Source organism: Syngnathus typhle, linkage group LG4 (genome assembly GCF_033458585.1).
Source record: "Syngnathus typhle isolate RoL2023-S1 ecotype Sweden linkage group LG4, RoL_Styp_1.0, whole genome shotgun sequence".
NCBI lineage: Eukaryota > Metazoa > Chordata > Actinopteri > Syngnathiformes > Syngnathidae > Syngnathus > Syngnathus typhle.
The window spans coordinates 23,116,193-23,122,192 of record NC_083741.1 but is presented as its reverse complement, the minus strand read 5'-3'; positions in this window follow the sequence as shown (position 1 = coordinate 23,122,192).

Sequence of the window (6,000 nt, the reverse complement as noted above, 5' to 3'; positions counted from 1 at the left end):
TGAGCGCAACTATCAGGCCCATTTTAAAGGTTGAGAAGAAAACAACAAAACAACATTTAGGGGTCAAAAGCTTTTCCCACCGACTATTACGGCGCAATATCGGCAAAAGTTACTTTAGTGATGTATTTTTAAAATGGCACCTCTGGTTTCAACAAAGGCCATCTACTAACCACATTTTTCATTCATCGGTCTTGCCTCGTCCCTCGATCCCCTCTTACCCTAAGTGCTGGCGGACTCCCGGCTGCGAGCCTCAGGGATGCACGCAACTTGATTGTGTTTTGATGTTCTTGTGAAACTCACAAGTGCACTCAGCACTCAAGAGCCATAACATACATTTTCAGGCCAGGCACCCAGAGGAGAAGAGAGTGAGGAGCAAGGAAGAGCATTTACCAAGACTCCCCACATGAACGTGTATAGTCGTCGTGGTATAAACACACGTGTATACACATGTATGATCATTTATCGTATGCTATTGTATGAATCTCTGTCACTCCTGTGTAGATAATCGTTGCACTGTGAACTCTGAACCCCGAACACTTGGTTGTTTTTACTCACTCGTGGCGACTTGAACCAAATTTCATCGGACATTTTCTCGGCACACGACTGGTATCGACTTCTATCGTGAGTACCGATACCTTGAAATAAGGCTTACTGTCATCCCCATACTGATAGTCATAAATCTTTCAAGATAAATTGAATGTATTTGATCCAGAGAGCGAAATAATCAGTACCGTAATTTTCGGACTATAAGTCGCACCAGCCATAAAATGCCCAAAAAAGTGAAAAAAAACATATATATGTATATATAGCCGCCCCCCCACCCAAACTATGAAAAAAAACGCGATTTATGGTCCAGAAATTACGGTATATATGGATCCTTTCTGAATTTATCTATTATACACTCCGATTAGTGTTATTTTAGTCTTCCAATTTTATCATTACATCTTACCAAAATTTGGTTGATCAATCAATAATTGAGAAATAAATCTATTTGGTATGAAGCTAAAATTGAAAAAATAAAATGCCATAAAAGTACCCTTCGAATAAGCAATTAAAACCACCATTTTTTTTTCTCAGTCAGGTATACGGAAATTACAAGCAGCCAGCTTTTACTCAAAAACAACTTGAGTTTTATCTTTTAAATTGTCCCAAGGAGCGATATGAAAGTAAAAGTGGCACCTTGGGGGTAGCACGAGTGTAATCAAAAGAACGGGGAGTTGAAAACATAAAGCGACACTTTGTCTTGAGTAGCTGCTGATTTGCCGCGTTCATTATACGCAGCTCGTTTAGATGAATAATGCATAGCAAGAAATGCTTCGACACAAGTACTCCGCTTATCGTCATGAATAATAAATTTATAATCAAAAGGTGCTTGAAGAGTTTAGTGACACACTTTGGCAGTGTATAATTATTCCCATTGGGCCTTATCTGTGTCAGCTTTACAAAACTTCCCACCTGTTGCAAGCGCAAACAATAACCTGGAAAACGAGGAGACCGATAAAGAGAAGAGCGATTCGCGTCTCGGCAGCGATGCAAAATAAACGAAGTTGCTTTCGGTTCCACCTATCGGGGCGGAATCTCTCGCGGGTGCCCTTTCGGATACAGTGCATCTTTCAAATGAAATAAAATGAAATAAAATGAAATAAAATGAAATAAAATGAAATAAAATGAAATAAAATGAAATAAAATGAAATAAAATGAAATAAAATGAAATAAAATGAAATAAAATGAAATAAAATGAAATAAAATAAAATAATGTGGGAATACACATGTCTAATACTGATCCGTTTTCTAATATTAAAAAAAAAGAGCAATGAGAACTGTATATAAAGACACAAAGCGCTGCCAATACCTTCCTATTTGAAGACTTAAAATATCGAACAGCTCGACTCCTTCGGTGGAGGTCGGAGCTCGCTGAGAGCTGCCGCGTCGGCCGTCAATTTGGTCAACGAGAGGGCGGAAGCCCACCGCCACCGTTTAAAGCTCGCCCCCGGAGAACCGATACACGCCTCTCGCTGACTCGTCTTTAGCAAACTGAGGCTGCGGCTTAATCCTCCTCACACTTGGAGGAAGCGAGAAAGAACGAGAGAGAGCAAACAAAGCTGCCGGGGGAGCTTTTCAAAATGGACAAGTCAACCTCGTGGTCTCTGCCATTCAACTTGGAATACATAAACGGGCCTGCTGTGAATTCGAAGGGCAACAACCTGCAAATGGCACAGATTGCCTTAAAAAACATTTACCGTAATTTTCGGACTATAAATCGCACCGGAGTACAAGTCGCACCAGCCATGAAATGCCCAAAAAAGTGAAAAAAAAAAATATATACATGTATATAAGTCGCTCCTGAGTATAAGTCGCCCCCCCCACCCAAACTATGAAAAAAAAACGCGACTTATAGTCCGAAAATTACGGTATTCAAGAACCACTAATCACAGATTATAACGACGTACAATGTAGATGAATCCAAGGAGAACTCATTCAGGAGTTGTCTGCTGAAGCTGGGTGCGTATTTCAACTTTTGAAGGGCACGGAATCTTCCATATCCCATAATCACGGAGAGAATTTAACTTCCTGCTGGGCAATTTGGACCCAGCATCGGTGGCGCTAACTCTTTACAAATCTGGCCTTGCTTCCTGCTACCGGGATCGATGTTCAAACAACAGGTGCTCAGATCTGCTGGCACATCGACTGAAAGCCTCGCCGGGCTTTAGAACAAAGGCAATCAGCTCAGCGGGAGGCCGAGAGGGAGGATCACACTTTATACCAGGTCCTCCGTGTGTCACCTTGCCGCTTCACTGTCGCTAACGAGTTGAATGGCCAAAATGTCCCCCGGCCAAAAGAAGAAGAACAGAAGCTTGAGCGCTCCGAGATAAAACGACGTCTGAACTCTCTTACGGGCGGGCGCATCGGAATGGCCGATGATTTTATCATCGTTATTTATATATTATTTATGTTAAAGTTTTCATTTTATTTGTATTCTATTTTGGATTTGATTTAACTTTTTTAAACATATTTTTCATTTGTTTTTTTTCCATCTTATTTTTGATATTTTTAAAGTTTTGTAGGTTGTTCTGGCTACCTCCCACATTTAAACATTTTTTAAATTTTTTTTTAAATACCATTTTATATATTCCAAGTTTTGTAGGTTGTTCTGGCTTCCTCCCACCTTCCCTTGTTGGTTGAACTGAAAAATGGTGTGAACGTGAGTGTGAATGCATTGTTGTGTGCCGTGTGGTTCGGCCGGCCACAAAATCCAGCTGGGTTGGACTCCAGCTGACCCGAACGAGGCGGAACAGAAAGCACAGCTTTAAAATGTTGCAATGTCACGTTGATCACCTAATAAAACATTTACAAAATGTTAACGCTGACCTTTTTGTTTTGGGGAAAACTGAAAATGCGCCCTGGGAGGAGGTAAAGTCGACTTTATATTAATCAAAGCTTTCAGTCTCGCAAAAGGGCAGCATGAGCCTTATGAATATGAAACTTGATTTACATTCTTCCCAATACATGACGACGGCCTTCTCTTATGACTTTGACAAATTTTATTGTGGCCACGTGAAAAAAAAAAAAGTCTGAGCTCACACATCTCCTTTTTGTCAAAATGAGTGGAGTTCACGTCCATCTTTGTAATAATCATGTCTTGAAGTAGAGGAAGTTTTCCTTCAATTTCAAAGCCGAATAAGCGTCAATTGATCGGCCTTGCTCTCCCGTCACATTTGGACTTGCAGGTGGCGAGAAGATGAAGCCCGCGGGATCCCCCACGTCATTAGCATTCATTGGGCGCCCGCCGAGCGTATCTGCACTGATGGAAGTAAATCCACTTTAGAATGTGATGAATCTGTAATAAACTTAAGCCAACCTATTTTCTTCTTTGTCCTCACACATAAACGGAGACACGCCATCCAAACCATTGCTCCTTTTCCATCACTTCTCCATTAATAAAGCACAATTATTTCTCGGAGCTTCTCCGTCAACTTCCCTGGCTTGTCCTTCTCTCTTTGCCGGGCTCCACTCCTCCTTGCGTGTCCTCGCTCTTCTGCATCACCGCTTCCGTGTCAGGCCCTAATTGTGTTTTGATGTTCCTCCAGACGTGCAATCGAGCTTCACTTTTGCCCGCCAAAATAGAAAAGACATTTGCCAATGTGAGCCGTTCTTTGCCCTGCGCCTTCAGTTCCCCATCTATCTATCTATCTATCTATCTATCTATCTATCTATCTATCTATCTATCTATCTATCTATCTATCTATCTATCTATCTATCTATCTATCTATCTATCTATCTATCTATCTATCTATCTATCTATCTATCTATCTATCTATCTATCTATCTATCTATCTATCTATCTATCTATCTATCTATCTATCTATCTATCTATCTATCTATCTATCTATCTATCTATCTATCTATCTATCTATCTATCTATCTATCTATCTATCTATCTATCTATCTATCTATCTATCTATCTATCTATCTATCTATCTATCTATCTATCTATCTATCTATCTATCTATCTATCTATCTATCTATCCAACCAGATCCATCCATCCATCCATCCTGATCCATCCATCCATCCATCCAACCTGATCCATCCATCCATCCAACCTGATCCATCCATCCATCCATCCATCCATCCATCCATCCATCCAACCTGATCTATCCATCCATCCATCCATCCATCCATCCATCCATCCATCCATCCATCCATCCATCCATCTATCCATCCACCCAACCCCATTCATTTATCCGTCCATCCGTCCATCCGTCCATCTGTCCATCCATCCACCCAACCCCTTCCATCCATCCATCCATCCGCCCATCCATCCACCCACCCACCCATCCATCCATCCATCCATCCATCCATCCATCCATCCATCCATCCATCCATCCATCCATCCATCCATCCATCCATCCACCCACCCACCCATCCATCCATCCATCCACCCATCCATCCACCCATCCATCCATCCACCCATCCGTCCACCCGTCCACCCACCCATCCGTCCACCCGTCACCCATCCATCCATCCATCCATCCATCCATCCATCCATCCATCCATCCATCCATCCATCCATCCATCCATCCATCCATCCATCCATCCATCTATCCATCCACCCAACCCCATTCATTTATCCGTCCATCCGTCCACCCGTCCACCCGTCCACCCACCCACCCAAACCCATCCATCCATCCATCCATCCATCCATCCATCCATCCATCCATCCATCCATCCATCCATCCATCCATCCATCCATCCATCCATCCATCCATCCATCCATCCATCCATCCATCCGCCCATCCATCCATCCATCCATCCATCCATCCATCCATCCATCCATCCATCCATCCATCCATCCATCCATCCATCCATCCATCCATCCATCCACACCCTCAAACAACGGGTGAAACGGAGCTGTATCATCAAGAATGTATGATGAGACCAAAGTCCTTGTCTTCCCCTCTGGGAGCCACGTCACATGTAATCACTGTTACACAGATGACACACACACACGCACACACACGCACACACAAACATGCACACCCGCACAGTTTGTCCCGACACTCAACTAAGCCCGGTTCAGAGCGTAAATATTTGTGCTGTGCAAGCTCGAGACAGGCTCCTCACCTCAGCACTTCGCCACCAAATCATGAAATATTCAGAGCCAGAGAGCGGGAAAGAAGAAGAAGAAAAAAAAAAAAAGAGCATCAGCGTGCTGAGCGAGAAGGAGAGAGTTCATATAGAAGAGAATAAGATGGACTGAGGGTAAAAAGTGTGTGGGCAGGTGCCTCGGCGCCGCAGCGCAGGATCTGAGGGGAAGGAATGGCTTGTTTGTGGAAAGCAAGAAAAAGGAAAAGAAGCGCAGAGGAAGGTGCTAAGGGAGGGAGGGAGGGAGGATGAACGAAGGCTGGGAAGTGAGAGAAGACGACGCAGCGAGGGGCAAGCTAGAGCGAGAGAAAGGCCGGCTTCTTTAATATAGATATCGGCTGACAGGCTGATGAAAC